We start from the raw sequence: 20,432 nt of genomic DNA, 5'->3' as shown, positions 1-20,432 counted from the left end.
TTTCTCATCAGTGCACCACCATCAGTCCAGCACCAACTCAGCACCAGCACAACAGCGCCTCAGTACCAGCACAGCCCCTCCTCAACATCAGCACAGGACCACTCAGCAATAGCACAGCACCATCTCAGCACCACCTCAGCCCCAGCGTAGCATCTCCTCAGCATCACTCAACACTACCACAGCACCAACTAACCACAACACCACCTCCGCATCAGTGCATCACCACCAGTGCAGAACCAAGTCAGCACCAGTGCAGCCCCACCACAGCATCAGCGCAGCACAACCTGAGCAGGAACTCAGCATGACTTCAGCATTAGGGCAGCACCACCTTTGCATCAGTGCACCACCACCAGCTCAGCCCCAACTCAGCAGCAATTCAGCACCTAAGCAGCATCAGCTGACCATCAGCGCAGCCTCACCTGAGCACAGCACCAACTCAGCACCAGCACATCAGCACCTCAGCATCAGCACAGCACCACCTCAACATCAGCACAGCAGCACCTCAGGGTAAGCACAGCACCATCTTCACATCGGCAGTGCACCACCATCACAGCAGTCTGACTGTAGCCCCACCTTCGCAGCAGCACAACCTCCCCTCAGCAGAAATTCAACACTTGTTCAGCAGTACTTCAGCATCAGTGCAGGACCACCTCAGCATCAGCACAGCATCATGTCATCACTGCACAGCTCAACATCACTCAGCACCACCTGAACACCAACTCAGCACCACCTGAGCACCAACACAGCACCACCACTTCAGCACCACCACAGCATCACTTAGCACCAGCACAGCATCACTTAGCACCAACTCAGTACCAGCGCAGCATCTTCTCAGCATCACTCCACCTCAGCATCAGCACAGCACCACCTCTGCATCAGTGTACCACCTCAACATCAGCACAGCAGCACCTCAGGGTAAGCACAGCACCATCTTCACATCGGCAGTGCACCACCATCACAGCAGTCTGACTGTAGCCCCACCTTCGTAGCAGCACAACCTCCCCTCAGCAGAAATTCAACACTTGTTCAGCAGTACTTCAGCATCAGTGCAGGACCACCTCAGCATCAGCACAGCATCATGTCATCACTGCACAGCTCAACATCACTCAGCACCACCTGAACACCAACTCAGCACCACCTGAGCACCAACACAGCACCACCACTTCAGCAGCACCACAGCATCACTTAGCACCAGCACAGCATCACTTAGCACCAACTCAGTACCAGCGCAGCATCTTCTCAGCATCACTCCACCTCAGCATCAGCACAGCACCACCTCTGCATCAGTGTACCACCACCAACTGAGGACCAGCTGCAGCCCCACCACAGCATCAGCGCAGCACCACGTCAGCACCGGTGCAGCCCCACATCAGCACTGGTGCAGTCCCACATCAGCACCAGCACAGCCCCACCTCATCAGCAACTCAGCACCAATGTAGCACCACTTCAGCATCAGAGCAGCACCACCTCAGTACAGCACCAACTCAGCATCACTCAGCACCACCAGAGCACCAGCTCAGCACCACCTGAGCACCAGTGCAGCACCACTGCATCAGCATCACTCAGCACCACCTCAGCATCACTTCGCACCACCTCAGAATCACTCAGCACCACCTCAGCATCACTCAACATCACCTGAGTACCACCTCAGTACCACCTCAGCACAGCACCATCTCAGCATCCGCACAACACCACCTCCTCATCAGTGCTCCACCACCAGTAAAGCACCAACTCAGCATCAGCGCAGCATCACCTCAGCACCAGTGCAGCACCATCTCAGCACCAGTGCAGCACTACCTCAACATCAGTACAGCACCATCTCAGCATCAGCACCACCTCTGCATCAGTGCAACACCATCAACGCAGCTCCACCTCAGGACCAGCACAGCCCCACCTCATCACCAGTGCAGCACCACAACTTCAGCATGACTCAGCACCACAGTATCACTTAACACCACATCAGTATCACTCAGCATCACCAGAACATCATCTTTACACCAGCACTCCACCACCCCAGCCCCACCTCTGCATCACTCAGCACCACCTGAGTATCATTCAGCATCTCCTAAGCATCACCTCCACACCAGCACACCACCACCTCCGCAGCACCTCAGCATCACTCACCACCACCTCAATCTGCAGTCCAAATTTGGCATCTGTTGATTCTCCCCTAGTGTCCGTCCCCTGCCTGTGTTGTAATTCAGGTACTATATTCCAACCCTCACCCTCCAATTGTTTAAGCAACCATAACAAAAAAAAATAGCTATAACAAACACACACTAGAGCAGGCAGGAAGAAGTTGTCAGCACTGCAAGGACAACAAAACTAGAAGAATTTTTTAATGTGAATTCATTTGTAATAGGGTAATTCAGTTGTACATATTGACATTTTGGTTATATATAAGTTAACAAAAATGCTTATAACACTTTTTTATTGGAAGTTCTCAGCATGCTGCACAGCAGCCACACTTCTCTAAAACATAGCTTAAAGACAATGCATAGCCAATACCTCTGGCTAAACACTTAAAAGGTCCCACAGGCGAGATCTATTGGCTATGCCAATGCTTGTTTTTTTGTAGTCTTATATACCGAGAATTCGGCCCAGGCCACTGGAGCACTTAACATGAGCACCAATTCCATCACAGAAGGTAAGATTCTCGGCTTTCCGACCACTGTGCCTGGAGCCTATATGTCATAAGAAACAGGCTCTGACATGTCTATGTGGCCACTCTCTTATTGTACTTCGTTGTTATGTTATTGGGGACTATTGTTGAAGGCTTATTAGTGCTGAGCTTGAATAATGATTTTCCTTCTTCTTAGGAATCATCTGCCCATGATACTAGTACCAAAAGCAGTATTAGAACTGACTGGTTTAGTGCTGCCATGACTTTCTGTGACGATTTCGGCAACAGTGGGGCAATTTGCTGAATGTATCAAGTGCGCCATCTACTGCCAACAAGAAAGCATTCCAATAAAGGAAAAAAAAGGATAACATATATAATAACATCTGAGGCAAATGATGAGTTTATGAATAGAGAGAGGCACTACTCAACAAGAAAGGGATCAGATTAAGGTCGGAGAGTGAAAAGTGGGAAAGGGACAAGCAGAGATTGAGGCACAATTAAAGGAAGAGAAAGAAGGGAAGTAAGGAGAAGAGATGGTAACCTATGTGTGACTGAGAAAAGCTGTGGGCAGAGGAAACGAAGGGAAGGAAAGTTGAGGGAACTCTTCCCCGTGTTCTTGTGTTTTGTTGCTGCTGTCTTCTGCTGTTGTCCTGGAATCTGCTCTGCGCTCTCTATCGATGTTTGCTCTGCTGTTAGAGGTAATTGGTTTCTCTTCCATCCCCTGGCAAATTTATCCAATAACTCTGTAGCAATAGTATGAACTATGTCAGCATTGAGCAAGCTGATCAATGATTTATGGAAACACTGGTTCACAACGTTTAAAAAAAAGAGAGATTGGTTGAAAAACCTAAAAAAATATTAAGTCAGAGACCTAGCTTCCAAGTCAGAGGTTGAAAGTCTCTATCAATGTATTACCCCAAATGCATGAACTAATGTATCCTCCAAAACAGCGGAGCTGCTGTTTTATTTACTCCACGTATGCCAGCAAGGGGCATTTTAGACCTTTGGCTGCAGAAATATCCACTGAGAAGAGCCCTAATGGGTTTGAACGGCTTTACCTAAACTTAGCTATGACGGTGACTTTAAAATGATTCAAGGATGACATAGACTAATTGTTAAATATTTTATAAGCATTATGCAGTAATTTTCACAATGATAATAAATTGGTACGTGCACATGCTCTTTTCAATAATATTTCGTTATTCTTACATTCAAACACTACTATATTACGTTAGTTGGTCCTTGTTTTGCTGTGCAATTACTAAGCTGTCACTGGTTTAACTGTTCAAAAAAAGGTGTTACCATTTTTTGAAGAAAGTGATGTAATGATTTCGCATCCCAATTTTGAGAACTCGGAGATTAAGTATTTTCTGCCTTTCATGTTTAGCCTCTTCTGAAGAAGTTTAATGTTTGCTTGAGTCGTTTTGTTGTACTTTGTAAAAGACCAACTTTGCAACCAAGTACAAACCACACTGGTAATATAAGTGAGGCCTAATTCGCGTCTGAGTTGCTGGTACATAGAAGGAGCTACTATTAAGTCTTTAAAGGGAACTTGGACATTTATGCTTTGATTTTCCACTTTGCGCCTCATTGCCTCATTCATAATCTATCAAGTCCACCTGGGTTGCCAGTCAATGATGGATTGGATCCAGAATTGTGTGCAGTGCGTTACCCCACTTTTGACACGGCTATTCAAAAATTGCAGAGGCTGGGTGAGGGAGCACTCATGGCCATGTCCGATATTGTGTTAACTTTTCGCCTCCTGCCGGTACACCCAGAAGACACTAGGTTGCTAGGTTTCACGTTTGAGGGGAAGTTCTTCATAGACCTATGTATGCCTATGGGCTGTTCCATTGTGTGTGCTGTGTTTGAAACGTTTAGTCATTTTCTGGAGTGGGCTGTACAGGATGCAGTGGTGAAGTGTGATGTGGTGCATTGTTTGGATGATTTCCTGTTTCTGGGCCCACCTAATTTGCCAGCTTGCAGAGAGGTATTGGTGGGTTTTCTGCGGTTAGCGGAGGCACTAGGGGTGCCCCTGGCACCAGGAAAAACTGAAGGCCCAGTGACTCGCATAACTTTCCTGGGCATTAAGATAGACACTGTTGACAGGGTATGTAGACTTCCCCAGGAAAAAGTAAGGGCTTTTCAAATGTCAGTAGACGCGTGTTTAGGGGCACCCAAGATCACTTTGAACCAATTGCAGATTTTGGTGGTATTGACACAGATGCTCCAGCGGTATAGCAGCAGGCTTCACAGAGCCTGACAACAGTGATGAGTGAATGTTATTGCAAACAATGTTGCAAGAGGTACTTGGCCAGAATCCTAGATCAAAGGTGGGGAATTTGCAGACAAGCTTGCACCGTCTCACTTTACACAGGTGTGGGCGAGTGCAGATGTGGAACAGTGTGTATCTGTATGTTATGTGGTTAAGGGCCAGAGATGTGCTCCGATCTTGATGCATCCAGCAGTGAGGACAGCTGGAAAGCTCAGTGGAAATTACATCATTCTACAACCCTGAGCACATAGAATGGTGCCACAGCTAGATTTTTTTGGGTGAAAGTCCCATGGAGTGGTGATGAAATCAAGAGTTTGGGAAAAACATGTTCCTATGGCTCTGTTGAAGGGAAGGTGATCAGAAAGAATCCCAGACCAAGCCAGAAGGAAAGTAAAGTGTACACAGAGAAATGTGAGCTCCATGACACCCTGTGCTTGGAAACCGGATATGTTCACTATTATCCATGCCCTTTCTTGAACCTAAGCTGCCTAATGTCACTCCTCAAGCCCCAATGATAGCCTTGCCCACTATACCTTCCTCATAGTAGTTCTTGAGCTCAACAGTGCCCAAGGGTTAAATAATGATCCTTTATATAGATCTTTGGTTTGCCCCCGCGGAATTGTCTGATCTGGGGTTTGTACAGTACAGCATGTAAAAAGGTCTTTAGTAACCCATCAATTACTACTCAGCACGGGAAACAACTTACACGCGTAACAGAAACAGGTTGAATTGAAAGGATATATATAAATACATCCAAACAATAATAAAAGAGAGCTTGCTTGATAATTACCATGTTTAAATGTTTTTTCTTCCACAGCAACCCCTGTGTGCACGAGGGGGTAAGTAACTGGGTTGTTAGTTGAGGGGGTGAGTACCCACCTCAAGTGACACCTACAACCATTGTCAGGGTGAAGCAGTAAAGTCATTAAATTAACTTGAGCTCAACCCCCTGGTAGGAAAGTCAGAGAGCAGATAGATTTAACTTAGAGGCAATGTGTAAAGTATGTATGCACTGTTAAAACAGTAATATAGTCAAATCACTCACAAGAAAAATCCTAAACATATTTAGAAAAATGTAAATATTAATAAAGAAAATGATAGAATCCAATAAGGGGAGCTTCAGTAATGAATTTCTAAAGTTTAAATATATTATTAGCTCCAAAAGGCTTTAAGCGACTACTGCGGTCATCTGGTTGCACTTGACCGGTTCCTAGTGGCAAATTAAGACCAATCACGAAGGTGCACTGGTTAGATTCAGAAACCAGGTTTGACACGTCGGAAGTTTTACCTTCAGATTTTATCACTGGAATAGAATTAAAAAATCCTCAGTGGGGCCAAGTATCAGGCTGTGGCTGTAGACTGCTCCATAACATTGGATCGCCACTGGATGAAGCCTCACTGAAATTGCTGATGTTTTTCAAGAAAGCTTCAAGTGGGAGAAATTTGAATTTTGCACCCAGAGAAGCCCCACATCCGTCGGATACTTTGAGCGTTCACCCTGTGGAGGCTTCTACCTTCTGACCTAATTACTTTTTTTGAGCTTCGATTCTTTCAGTGGGGCAAAGCTGAAGGCAGTTGCCGAAGAGGGCATCATTAGCCATATACCTTCTCTGTGAGTTCCCACTGCTTCTGATTTGCAGCTGTGGAAAAGCTCTGAGCAGGAGCAGCCTAAATAGTTTACCCAGTGACAACGCTTCTTCGTTGGATGGCAGGTTTATTCCGGTCCTTTGTAGGTCTTTAGAGCCAAAACATTTTTGGTGCCCAAGTTTCATGAAAAGTAAGACTTTGACACCAGCCGAGGGCCCAGGACTTTGGGGACAGCACTTGGGGATCCAGAATCACTCCAGCAGAGGCCAGCAGCAGGGTCCAGGGTGGGTCCAGATGGTACAGGTTAGCTGGGCATTTACGGAAAAGGCCTCTTCAGGCTTTTTGTTGTCCCTGTAGCTTGAACACGGTCAGCTTTATGATACGTATAGTCGACTTCCTTGTTTTGTGTACAAGAGGGAAAGCAGGTCCAGTCTTCTATGCTCTTTACAGGTCACGTAAAGCAGGTCTAGCCCTCTTCTGTCCTTCCACAGACTCAGAAAGAATTGTGAGGAAGGTACTGTGAGTGCCATATTAATGCCTCGCACCAGCCTGTGGGTAGGGTTGGCTCCTGACTCCTCACTAACCAAAAGGGGTAAAAGGTCTTAGAGGCAATCCTAATCACTTTTGCAGCACTTTATGTGTGCCCTCCTACAAACAATCCGGCAGTGCCCATCTCTGCTAAATCCAAGAAACATTTCTCCCTGTGTACAGAGCCTGTGTGTACAGCCCAAAGGTGTGGCCAGGTAAATAAGCAACTCCCTCCTCTGTTACCCAATTCTGGGGGCTGCTCCTCTCCCAATGGAAGTGGTGCCTGACTGACTGGGGGAACAAAGTAGGGTCTTGCCCTGGTGTCAACTAACATTTGCATGTGACAAGGTAGGCGTATTTGAAGTTTATCAAGTTCCTGGGCACGGCTCAGATGGTCATCATGCCAGAGGACTAGAACACTTTTCCACACTCAAGGCCTTTGTCTCAATTCCGGGAGGAAGTTCACATCTCCGCTGCCAAGTGAAAGTTGAAGCTCATGTAAATGGAGCTCCAGAGACTTTAGGTAAGGAAAAGGTCAGTTTCTAAAGGTACATTTTACAAAATATTAGTTACAAATAGGATTTCACCAGTGAATTGAGTTTGTAATACATATTTCAAAAAGTCCAAGAATTAATTTTGCAACTGTTTCTTCACTGCAGATTAAATTTTCTAAATGTAATATTATTCTAATGCTTTCCTATGCAACATCCAACCCTGCTATAGTCACTGCAGGGACAACTTTAAACTTAAACCTTTACATGTCCTACTTTTAAATACTATGCAACCTACCTTATGGACAGAGCGGCCTACTTAGGGGTGACTTAATAATTAAAAAAAAAGGGGCAGATTTATGTTAACTGGCGCATCCCCAGGGATGCGCCAGTTAACGTGCGCCACAGTGCGCCATAGCGCCGCCACCCATGGTGCCCCCCATTTATAATGCGGCGCACCATGGTGCAAAAACGGCACAGATGTGTGACGCATCTGTGCCGGAAATGTGGCGCATTGCTGGAGTTGCGTCGCAAGAGCGACGCAGCTCCAGCAAGGCTCGGGGGTGCCCCATCTACACAATGCTGCAGCAAGACCTACGCCTGCTTCAAGCAGGCGCAGGGTTTTGACGCAGCATTGGCCTGAAAGTGACTGAGTGAAATCTCATAGATTTCACTCAGCCACTTTCAGGAGGCGTTCCTGAGCAGGAACGCGCCCGAAGCCCCCCCCCCCCCCCCCCCTGCGCAGGAACGCCTCCTTATGGCGCAGGGCTTTACAACGTGACGCATCTCCTAGATGCGTCACGTTGTAAATAGGGCGCATTGTTTGCGCCGCAGTTGCATCACATAAAGTGACACAATTGCGGCGAAAGGGCATCATAAATCTGCCCCAAAAGGTTTAGGCCTCTCAAAAGGATTTATTTTGACAGGTCAAATTTGCAGCTTCTAAACTGCACTGTCTGAAGTCATGTTTGTAATATCACTCCAGTGGGTGCCACAGTGGTTGCTACACCCCACTGATGGTATTTAACTTGAAGGTCCTGCGTACACGTAGAACCATATAATAAGGACCTAAAGGTAAGTTAAAAATGTCAATTTAATCATGATGAAAGAGGGAGCACAAGCAGTTTACCTCTGATTAGCATGAGTAAAGTGTACAGTTCTACAGCCAATAAAGTCAGTTAAGGCAAAACTCTAGGGGTACACCAAACAAATTGCATATTTTTCACACACAATGTGCAAATGTATTTCCTTTTAGACACACACTAAAACTAGCTATTCAACATTTATGTAAAAAAAGCATTAGAAACGCCTGGGAATACCAACAAAATGATCACTTTGTGAATGCTCCAAAATGAACTGCCTCTCATCTGTAAACACTCATATTGCCTCTCTTGACATTAATTTACATGAAATGGAAATCTTCTCTACTAGTACATTTCTCTATCACAAAAAGAGAGATTTACAGTGAGAACAATCGTTAGTTCATGATTCTGTAAATCAGGGGCTGGGTTGGATAGTCTAATTATAGGCTTTTGTGGTCCACCACAAAACCTTTTGTAAGTGAGTCCTAAAATATTACTTCATATGTGCCAGCACCACCTCCGAAGAGGGTACCATGTATACTATTATTTTTCCATTTTTTTCAGCAGAATGGAAGTATTCCAGACAGAATGTCAGAGTACTTTACAAATACAAAAGTGAAGTAATACATGTGATAGTTACATTCTGTGAGGCAATTAACAGTACTAATTAGATTTTAGAGCACAAAGTGAAAACACCATTTTGATGAGAGAAGAGTACAGTGCTATTATAACACTTACATTAGGGAATAAAACAATGCTTTATGAATGACTGTGTATTAGTATATACTTATGGCCAATTTAGAGCAAAGTGATGTATAGATAAATTAAGTTATACGGGATTTAGTGGATCTCAAGAAGGAGAGCATGACTTCGCCTAAGTGGTAAGAAAATCAGAGCACCACACGGAAGGTTTGCACAACTATATTTCTGAGTCAGCCATAATGCTTTGAATGCAAATTAGAGCTTTAGAAGATTTTTAATATTTCATTAGTAGTAGATCTTTCACAAGAGTTTGAAAGAGAGGAAATAATGTCTTGCACAACTTTAATGAGTATGCTCTTATAAACATTTGAAGAAAACACAGAGAGTGATCGGTATAGAGTGAAATGCTATGTTAATTTTAGCTATTAAATTTGTTACTCAAGTTGTGGACGTTGAGTGTCTTAGTTCTGAAATTGATGCCTGCAGACTAACAATGCAATATTTCCTAGGTCTGTCATCAGTCTGTAGTGTCACAATGGGCTACTTTTAAAGAGGCTGTTAGAATAGCACAGAGTCCAGTCCAGCCAAAATATAACTCCTGTATTCCAAGCAAGAGACGACCAGCAACTGGATGCCTTATTTTAAATCTTCTTCAATGATCAAATGTAGGATGGGTTCAGGTAGTCTTAGCCGATTGTGTGTGCTTTTCACTAAGATTATAATGTAAGAGTGTGGGTTGAGTTTACTGTCCATAATGAAACCCAACATTGTGGCACCATGTATTACTTCAGTACACAGATCAACTTTCTGAAGTTCCTCTGTCATGAAATTATCATCTCACCTTTAGGGGTGGAGTAGATTATGAGGAGTTCTGTTTTATTCAGATTCAATGTTAGTTGTCTTGGGTGAAACAAGAATTATTGTGATTAGCAGAGGTAGTCTGGTTAATTCTTAGATAAATCATTGGTATATTTGTGGCAGAAGTATTTTGGAGAATTGAGATACAGATTAAATAGTCTAGGATCCAAAATCAATCCTTTCAAGACAACCATGTGACAAATGAGCATTGATCTTAAGGGATGTATGACGATACAATGAGGGCCATTTCAACGCGGTCTGTTAGATTGCGGATTTCACAACGCAAGTCGTTACATCGACTTGAGCCGGAGGGGCGCTGGATTTAGGAATAGTGTGAATTACTATTCCATCTCCAGTCTACACACAGTAGGGAAGGTGTTGGAAACAGTAATTTACACTATTCCTTAGTTTACAGAGACCTCATTGCAAGCCTATGTAACGACTTGCATAGTGAAAACCACGATGTAATACTACCCCGTTGAAATGGATGCGTGGTAAACAATGTCTCCCATCTTAAGAGTCTGGAAAGCAGCATTCTGATTAGAACCATATTTACTGTACTGCCAAGCCCAGTTGATATGGTGGTAAGTAAAATATTGTGGTCTGCCTTATTGAATGCTTCTGATAATTCCAAATACGTTTCACCTTTATAGAGCATCTGGCAGTCATTATCCTTAATATTGAGCATGGATGGTTCTGTGCATTGCCATATCTGTTTTAAGACTAGCCCTAAGCCCTTACTGATATTTTTAAAGAAGGCTACCACTAGATTTGTTCAGTTGTTGGGCTGCATATTACTGGAACCATTGCCATAGAATCTCTCAATACAATATCCAATTTCAAAGGTATGCAGAGGACATCCAACCATACATTCATCTGATAATTCAAGAAGGACAAAAATAAAACATTACTTCTTGTTTGAAACATATAAACCTGTGGTGGTATACAGAATATCAGTTAGAAAAATATAGTCTGACATAAATATTGTGGCCTAAGTATCGCACATAAATATTATCCCAATTGATTGCATATTTCCGATTATTAACTCAGATTTTTGTAAACAATGTTAAGGACCCAATATTTCTTCCCGAAGATATTTTGGTAACATCTTCCAGTAGTGTTTTGAGCACTAGCAAGTAAACAGGGTACATTTATTTTACTATGTGCCATACTGCAGCAGGAAAGGATGCTTCTTTTAGGCTTTAGTTTTAGTGTAAGACGATGACACTCAGACATAGGTCTGACACTAAATATATTAATTTCTCCGATTTTTAGGTCTCGAAGAGGAATGCTGTATCTACTTCATGAGCTTACAGCCCAACCATAGACTTCTCATTTGCTGGCACCATCGTTGCTCTATTTTGCGTTCTCCCCATTTGTCAAGAGCATGCATACGTCAACACCTCTTCCAGTGTTTAGCCCTCCCTGAGAGCACCAGCCAACTACTGTCAAACATACTCAGCAGCCATTTTCCTGTATTATTTGGAGACTACATTTTCTATATTTTAAAATGGGTGACCAGTCCTGCCACAGGTTAGGAGCGCTGGTGTTTTAATTCGCGATGCCCAACGTTTTTATTTTTAAAAATCTCATGCCTGGAAGGGACGTCACTGTTTTATATGTGCTTGCTTTATCTAAAGTACTTACGAGTAACAACAATGTTTTCCAAGTTGCTGCATGACCTATATACAGGACATGTCTGAAGCACCTCTGTTCCAAGGTGAGCTTTCTGTAACACATGCAAAGCCTTGTGAAATCCTGTAATATATATGCATGTGAGACTTTGCAAACACATAAAAAGGTGCTCAGCTCTGCCTCGGTCCAGCGCAAGGCTCTAGATTTGAAACGAGGATCCAGAAAAATCCCAACCGGCCAGTTGAGAGTACATTTGGGCTGGATGCGGTGTACCACATTGTCTTTGTTCCTCTGCTTATGAATGGTACATTGAATAGACAGCGGAAAAATACAGAAAAGTCTACCTGTTTGTTAACATATCAACTAAAAAATATAGAAATTATTGATATTAGAAAAATGTATTTAACGTACAACTGTAATTAAATTAATTTCTACCACGAAAGTTGTGGGGGTTTTTTGGTTAACCAGGCCACGTGCATTAAACGAATTATAGTGTACTTGCATGCTGCATAATAAGTAGAGTACAAACTGACTTTCCAAGCTTGCGCAGGTAGCTTAAAATTTTGAAATCCACATATTTTTGTGAATGTGGCAAACTGGAGAAATTTGTTTCTTTTGATTCGGTCATTAAAATATCATTGTGCGTTAGTACTCTATATAACCATAAACACAGAACAATTGAAATATATTGGCACAATGTGTTTATGGCCCAACCCCAGTGAAGCGCCTTCATAAAAGGATTCACTCTGTACGTCCAATGACTTTTGACGTGCGTGTGATGCCATACTTCTACTGGCAAGGATTAGCTATGCAGTAAAGGTTGTGAAGAACGGAAATTCTTGTAAAAATCGTACTTAAAATTTTTCCACATTCAAGGGAGCATTAACACTATTGTTCTCAATGCTTGAGCATGTGCATGGATGTCTGTGCGTCTCAGTACATCAGTGTCTGTGTGTGGGTCTTGTGTGTGTTAATTAATGTATACATGTATATTTATGTAGTTGCTTAGCTTTGTGTGTGTGAGTCGGTGTACCTTTGTGAATTGGGTGTATCTCTGAATGTGTTTGTCAGAACAAGAGTATATGCGTTTGTGGGCAAGCACCAATGTTAGGGTGACCAGAAGTCCTGGATTTGCCCAGATAGTCCCGGTTTTTAGGTTTCGACTGGGGAACGGAGCGTAAGCTCCGCCCCCAGAGAAATCTCTAGTCTTCAGTAAGGGACTCTTGGAATACGCCCTCTGTTTCATTGGCTAGCTCCATAAATGGAGGCTAGCCATTGGAACAGAGAGGCGTCCGTCATGGCCGGACCAGATTCGGGGGCGTTCCCGAGAATTTTTGGCTTTTGGCTACGTCATGCAACGTCAGCCAAAAGCCGGGAACGCCCCCGAATCTGGTCCGGCCGGGCCGTGCTTGCTGCTGTCCTGCCTTCCTCCGTGTCCCTCCTCCCGCCGTCCCCCCTCCCGCTCTCCCCCCTCCCGCTCTCCCCCCTCCCGCTCTCCGTGTGGTCCTGCCTTCCTCCGTGTCCCCCCTCCCGCCGTCCCCCCTCCCCCCCTCCGTGTGCCCGTCCCCCCTCCCGCTCTCCGTGAGCCCGGGGCACATTCTTGTTCGTTTTTTATTTATTTTTTTATTTTGCAAACCTTCGTGTAAAAACAAGTCGGCGTAAACTAAAGGGGAAAGTTAGCCCCCTAACCCTGTAAAGCCACATATAAAAATAAGCATAATTTTTCGACTGGAGTGTACCGCAGTGCAGGCAGCAAAAACTGGAGTGTGCTTTCCACTAACCAGTGCCTCCTGGGAAAAGAAACATGTTTTACCAGACACTTCTGGAGTGTGCGTATCCCACAATGGATAGAAATGGCCTTTTTGGACCCACATTTGTGGAAATCACTCATTTACATTAAACGAGCCCCTCGGAGTCCTCCTTGTAAGGCCTGGAGCTCGCGAAATATTGGCGCGCGCCTCTCCACAGCTCAGAGCGCGAGGCCGCGGCAGGTCCAACAGAAAGAAGTCAAGTCACTTCCATGGATGAGTCTGTGTGAAGCAGACTCAAGGCTTTATGAAAAACTCAGCCCCGCCGCCCCACGATCCACAGCGGGGCGACGCGGGCCCGGCTCCATCAGATGAAGGTGGAGTCCAGCTGACTGGAATCCTGGGCGCTCCGGGCACGCGCCTCGAACAGCTGCTTGATCAGCGCGGACTTCTCTTGCTCCAGCTGCGTGATGCGGTCACTCTTGTCCGTCACCTCCTTTGTCAAGAGTCGGTTTTGTTCCTTCAGCATGTTGATGGACTGTTGCTGTCCTACGGTGGTGAAAGTTGGCGATGCGATTGCAGTTCCATTGATAGCAGAGGATGACCCACTTTGGTGCTTCCCAGTAGTGGAAACCAGATCCCTCAGGCAGCGATTCACTTCCTGTAACTTGGGAAGGAGGAGATTGTTCAGATAACTCTGATTTTCGTCTAAAGAATCCTGTGCAGGTTTGGTTTTCCCCAGCTGTTGTTGGCGGTCCTGCACAAGCTGGATCTGTTGGTGGTACCACTCCCGGGCGCGTTCCAGTGCCTCGAGTCCTTGGATCAAAAAGTCCTTTTCTTGCTCCAGCTCCTTCATGCGCTTCAGCATGCCATAATCGACCCCGTTGGTGATTGTGTGGCGTCGGTGATCTGCACGATCCCTTGGATGCCGCTGAGATGCCCTTATCCCGGCACCTGTGCTATCACTCTGAGACCGCACCATGGCATTAGCATCCACACCTGTGGCTCCGTTCTGGTTCCACTGCGGGCCCTTTTGGTCCGGGAGGGGTCGATGCTGCAGGGGCCCCACCTCCTGCGGGCTAGGAGGCTTGTCTACCACGCAGTGCAGGACGTCTGAGCCTCCGTTCATGTAGCGCACCCCCAGCGGAGGGGGCTTCTTCACGCCCCCCTTGGGCTCCTCGGACAGCTGCTGGATGACCCCCCCAGTGCTTCTCCTTGCCCTGTTTGACCCGCAGCAGGACCGGCCTCCCTCTATTGTCATCGCCGCCGGGCGACGCGGGCCCGGCTCCATCAGATGAAGGTGGAGTCCAGCTGACTGGAATCCTGGGCGCTCCGGGCACGCGCCTCGAACAGCTGCTTGATCAGCGCGTACTTCTCTTGCTCCAGCTGCGTGATGCGGTCACTCTTGTCCGTCACCTCCTTTGTCAAGAGTCGGTTTTGTTCCTTCAGCATGTTGATGGGCTGTTGTTGTCCTACGGTGGTGAAAGTTGGCGATGCGACTGCAGTTCCATTGATAGCAGAGGATGACCCACTTTGGTGCTTGCCAGTAGTGGAAACCAGATTCCATCAGGCAGCGATTCACTTCCTGTAACTTGGGAAGGAGGAGATTGTTCAGATAACTCTGATTTTCATCTAAAGAATCCTGTGCAGGTTTGGTTTTCCCCAGCTGTTTTTGGCGGTCCTGCACAAGCTGGATCTGTTGGTGGTACCACTCCCGGGCGCGTTCCAGTGCCTCGAGTCATTGGATCAAAAAGTCCTTTTCTTGCTCCAGCTCCTTCATGCGCTTCAGCATGCCATAATCGACCCCGTTGGTGATTGTGTGGCGTCGGTGATCTGCACGATCCCTTGGATGCCGCTGAGATGCCCTTATTCCGGCACCTGTGCTATCACTCTGAGACTGCACCATGGCATTAGCATCCACACCTGTGGCTCCGTTCTGGTTCCACTGTGGGCCCTTTCGGTCCGGGAGGGTTCGATGCTGCAGGGGCCCCACCTCCTGCGGGCTAGGAGGCTTGTCTACCACCCGGTGCAGGACGTCTGAGCCTCCGTTCATGTAGCGCACCCCCAGCGGAGGGGGCTTCTTCACGCCCCCCTTGGGCTCCTCGGACAGCTGCTGGATGACCCCCCAGTGCTTCTCCTTGCCCTGTTTGACCCGCAGCAGGACCGGCCTCCCTCTATTCTCATCGCCGCCCCCAGCGTTGGAAGCACGGACTTGCCCCAGCTCTGCCCTGGAGAGTGAGCTTCGAAGCCCGTGCACGAAGCGCTCGAAGGTGAGCAGGCCGCTGGGGGGTGCAGGCACTCCAGCACCCCGCGGGGCAGCTCCAGCGCGTCCGCCCCCTGCCAGCGGGACTCGATCTCCGCGATGTGCACCGCTCCCCGCCACCCGTCGTCCAGGATATCAAAGAGCGTCCGCAGGCTCGGCAAGAAGGCGCGGGGCAGCCCGTCCGTGCCCTCCGGCGGCAGCAGGGGCACCGGCCAGCGGGGGTCCGTGCTTAGAGCGGCGGCCATGGAGCCCCGGGCAGGGGGCTCGCCCCCTTCCGACCCGAGTCCCGACCCTGGAGCAGGCGAGGGAGAGGAGGCGCCGCTGCAGGAAACTCCAAGGAAGATGCACAAGCTGCACCCCGGGGCAACTTTATTCGCACCGGGGCACATTCTTGTTCACATTGAAATCCAACTGCTGTTTGTTCGTTCGTAGTGATTGAGCAGCGCACTGTAAACTTTATGTAAACAAGAACAAAATAAACGAAACGCAGGCCAAACACACCAGTGTTTAAGATCTTTGATTATGCGTTTTTCTCAAGTTTGGAGCTAAAGCTTTTTAAACAGAAGCCATGCCCGGGTTTAATGCTGCTTAAAACACCTGTTCTATGGTAAATCCAGAAGTCGGCTTCAGGAAGCTCGGGTTTAAGAAGAAGCGCCGAGGCACCATGGCCCCTCGGCGTCGCGCCGGCTGGAGCTGTGTGGGTGTGAGAGCTGTGTGGGCTGTGAGAGCTGTGTGGGCTGTGAGAGCTGTGTGGGCTGTGAGAGCTGTGTGGGCTGTGAGAGCTGTGTGAGCTGTGTGGGCTGTGTGGGCTGTGTGGGCTGTGAGAGCTGTGAGAGCTGTGTGGACTGTGTGGGCTGTGAGAGCTGTGAGAGCTGTGAGAGCTGTGAGAGCTGTGTGGGCTGTGAGAGCTGTGTAGGCTGTGAGAGCTGTGTGGGCTGTGAGAGCTGTGTGGACTGTGAGAGCTGTATGGTCTGTGAGAGCTGTTGGTAATGTAAATAACAATGCCATTTATTTATAAGTAAAAAAAAAAGAAATGTCATGAGCAATGCCAATAGCTCTAACTTTTCCAAAGGCGAAACCATTGCATTGTAAATGCTTGTTCCCTGTCTGTCCCAGCGCCCCAACACTTTTTACAACAACAAATAAATGCCCTGGTTTTAAGAGAGGGTCAGGTGAATACATATATATACACTACTGTGCTGTGATGTTTCACGTTCACACAGGCCCTCACATGGCACCAGAGACAAGGTGTTTGAAAGAGTCTCCTACTGTGCTGCCTGACTTAATTCAGTCAGCACAACAGGATTAAATGGGAGGTGAATCATCCCCTGCAGAGCACCCAAGGCCAGAATTATAAAGCTCCCCTTGCAACACACCTCAGCTTGGCTGCGAATGTATTTCATTTTCATGCTACAGAAGTGTGTGTGCACAGGGTTGGTCCTAACTTCGGGGCCCCGGGCGAAAGGGAAGATGTGAGGCCCCTCTAATTTATACTTAACATCACAAGAAGTGACATTGAAGAAACTGACATCGCAGGACTATTGATTAAATAAGTCCATATATTCTAAAAGTGTATAAAACGGATTACATTTGTCACATGGGATGGAAAGGTTAGGTGCAGTTATCACAAAAATTGATATTTATTACTCCATGTTATCTGATTATTTCCAGATAAGTGCGTGATACAAATTCCAGTTCTGTCTCATAAAGGGGAGAGATCCTGTTGAGGTAATGAGGGGCGGAATCATTCAAAATATAAAATTAAATAAAAGAAAACCCTTCACAGCATGGAGATAATCACACATTTCAAAAGGCTGTTATCTTTCTGTGCTACTATTGTGACACCTTCGGATGACATTAATACTTAATAATTTTTTTAGCATACATCCTTTCACCAGTATCCCACACACACATCCTAAGACTCATAGGACAACCATTTTTGTATGTGGGCTCTTTACTCACCAGAATTATGTTAAGTGCAAAAAGACAACACATATAATACAAAATTACAAGACACCATTGCAAACAAATAAAGATTGTACATAAATAAAAAAAAGCCTTAGAACAACCAAGACTACTACTAAATCATACATTTACTTGAAAGTATGCTACAGATTCAAGGGGTTTTCAAATCAACGTTTTTGATTTGGTGTTAGAACTGTAGGAAGTGGTAGTGCCTGGCTTTAGTGCTGGTAGAGCCCTGTGCGACAATGTTTGTTAGTGCCCCAATGACTCCGTCTGCCACAGATTCCCTCACTACCACCCTTTAACAGTGCCCCTCAAGTCTCCATAAGCACATTCTAGCTAAGATGCATTTAATTTGCTTTACAGCGCCACTGATACCAGTTTAGGGTGACAGAGCACTTTATATCACACACATTACACAGAGACAATAAACCATATGTGTGTATATCACTGTATAGGAAATGTTACATAAGACAAAGAACTACATGGTGTAGGAGTCACATGACAATCAAACTAGCAGGCGTATAGTTTAATAGTGATTGGTCTGGAGAAACACAATCTCTGAATTTAGAGCGTAATACCATGGTTGGAGGTTCTGTTCAATAACCAGAATTGATTTAAATCCAAATGAACCCTATTTGCAACATTGGGATAAACAAAGACTGGGGAAAAAACATAGGGCCATATGTATCATACTTCCGTTTTGCGAATTTTAAATAGCGAATCTTAAGGAATCGCTATTAAGAATTCGCAAAACGGTATGTATGTAGGTAATCTAGGAATTTTAGCGATTCCTTACTATTCCTTATTTGCGAATTCGCAAATTGCGAATTCGCAAAAAAGGAATACTTCCCATTCATTTCTATGGGCCAGGAGGCCAATAGGAATGAAGGGGAAATTTGCTAATCGCAATTTGCTAATCGCAAATTGTGCGAATTTTCAAGGGTGCCGGGGGTGTCTCAAGAACACCCTGCTGCACCCATGAAAATGGCATGTGTGCGCATATGGCGCACATACATGCCCTAAGGGCATGCATGTGCGTCACATGCCACAATGAAAAATGCCAATTTGTTCTTAATGAAAAGGAATCGCAATTTACCACCAACTTTCAGTTGGTGGTAAATTGCGATTCCTTAAACCAAATTCGCAAGAGAAAAAAGCACCTTACATAGCAATTAAGGAATCGCAAAATTGCGATTCCTTAAATGCTATGGCAAAATAAGGAATCGCAAAATTTTGCAATTCCTTATTTTGCTACTTTTTCATACATTGCAAATGTGCAAAAATGGCTGTTTCCGATTCGCAAAGGCCGAAATTCGGCGAATTTCGGACTTTGCGAATCGGAAATAGCTACATACATATGGCCCTATATGCTCTAATGTATACCTTTCAGTTTGCATGCTAAGATGATAGTTAATAGCTCACTGTTCTATGTTAGGATTTTGGCTTATAAACTGCAAACAAAAGGATCTCACTGCCAAAAGCAGTAACCCACTGAAATAATTACATTATGTGCATTTTGTGATCTGCATTGTACATGTTTTTTGCGGCAGGCATATTAACTAAGTATGGGCGATATTTGCGAATGCGCGATCCACGATCCGCAAAATCCACAAATTAGCAGATTTTTTTTTGCGTGTTCAAGGGGCTTTTTGTGTGTTCGTGGGCCGCTTGCAGCGCATCGACCGCGAAGTTACCCATGCGGTCGTACATGGGCATGACCATCTTGTTCGCGTTGCGAATTCCCATTTCCGGTCGCTAGTTCATGCTTGAGTTGTGCGCGTGGCGCGATTACTTGTTTGCGGGCGTTTTTGCGTGCTCGCGGGGAAAATATCACACAAACTTACCCACGCGGTCCTCAATGGGCGCGGCCATCTTGTTTTTCATTCATTGCTATGGTTCTGGGCATGCTTTTCCAATCCTCTGCTAATCTTTGCAATCCTTTGTTTCTTTTAACTTTTTTTTTATCTTTTTTACTCATTATCTATCCCTCTCTTTTTCTGCATCTATATTTTGTGTTTTTTCTACTTTTGGTTACTTTTAAAGCCACTTTTTTAACTCTTTTCTTTTCTTTACTTTTTCCCTTTTCTTTCCTATTTTTTTTTTTGCAGCTGTCCAGGACCATGGTAAAGGGAGCCGGGAAGAGTAAGGGAAAGGGTCCTGTACCCAGTACCCGGCTCCCATGCGGACGCTTAAGGGGGGAAGCAGTTGTAGCCCGGGAGATTTTCAGCTCGGTGGAGGTGGCCGCACTGATTTTCTTCGTTCAGTGCCACCTCCCCAAAACCGTCGCGGCAGGCGGCAGGCTCGGTGCCGGGTACAGGCTCCGGGAGGGTCGGCAGCTATGGGGGATGGTGTGCCGGGCCATGTATCGTCAGTCGGGGGTCCGGCGCACCTACAGCCAGGCGACGCACCGGTGGTCCGACGTCCTGGACCGGGAACACAACCTGCTCAACCTGCTAGGCGTCGAGATCCCTGGGCTTGATGATTAGTAGTAGCTATTTAATCACTACTCTGTTTTATCCTGCTCTATGTTATCATATTGCAAATGTTTGTTTTTTCCGAAGAGCAAGAATGCTGCCGATTACATTGCAGGTAAATTATGTTTCAAAAGCTTCTGTGATTGCAGGTGCTGGCTTGCTCACTGGCAGTGCTACTATGCTTACTTGTTTTCAATT

General features: G+C 45.9%; 2 pseudogenes; both read right to left on the bottom strand.

Annotated features, from left to right (window-relative positions):
- Window positions 1-13,861: 13,861 nt before the first annotated feature.
- Window positions 13,862-14,776, bottom strand: LOC147727117 (suppressor APC domain-containing protein 2 pseudogene; annotated as a pseudogene).
- Window positions 14,777-14,819: 43 nt separating this feature from the next.
- Window positions 14,820-16,037, bottom strand: LOC147727116 (suppressor APC domain-containing protein 2 pseudogene; annotated as a pseudogene).
- Between the last annotated feature and the right edge of the window lie 4,395 nt (window positions 16,038-20,432).

The sequence above is a fragment of the Lissotriton vulgaris genome, chromosome 3_1, assembly GCF_964263255.1.
Source record: "Lissotriton vulgaris chromosome 3_1, aLisVul1.2, whole genome shotgun sequence".
NCBI classification, from domain to species: Eukaryota; Metazoa; Chordata; class Amphibia; order Caudata; family Salamandridae; genus Lissotriton; species Lissotriton vulgaris.
The sequence above is the reverse complement of the archived record's forward strand: the minus strand, read 5'-3'. Positions and strand labels throughout refer to the sequence as shown.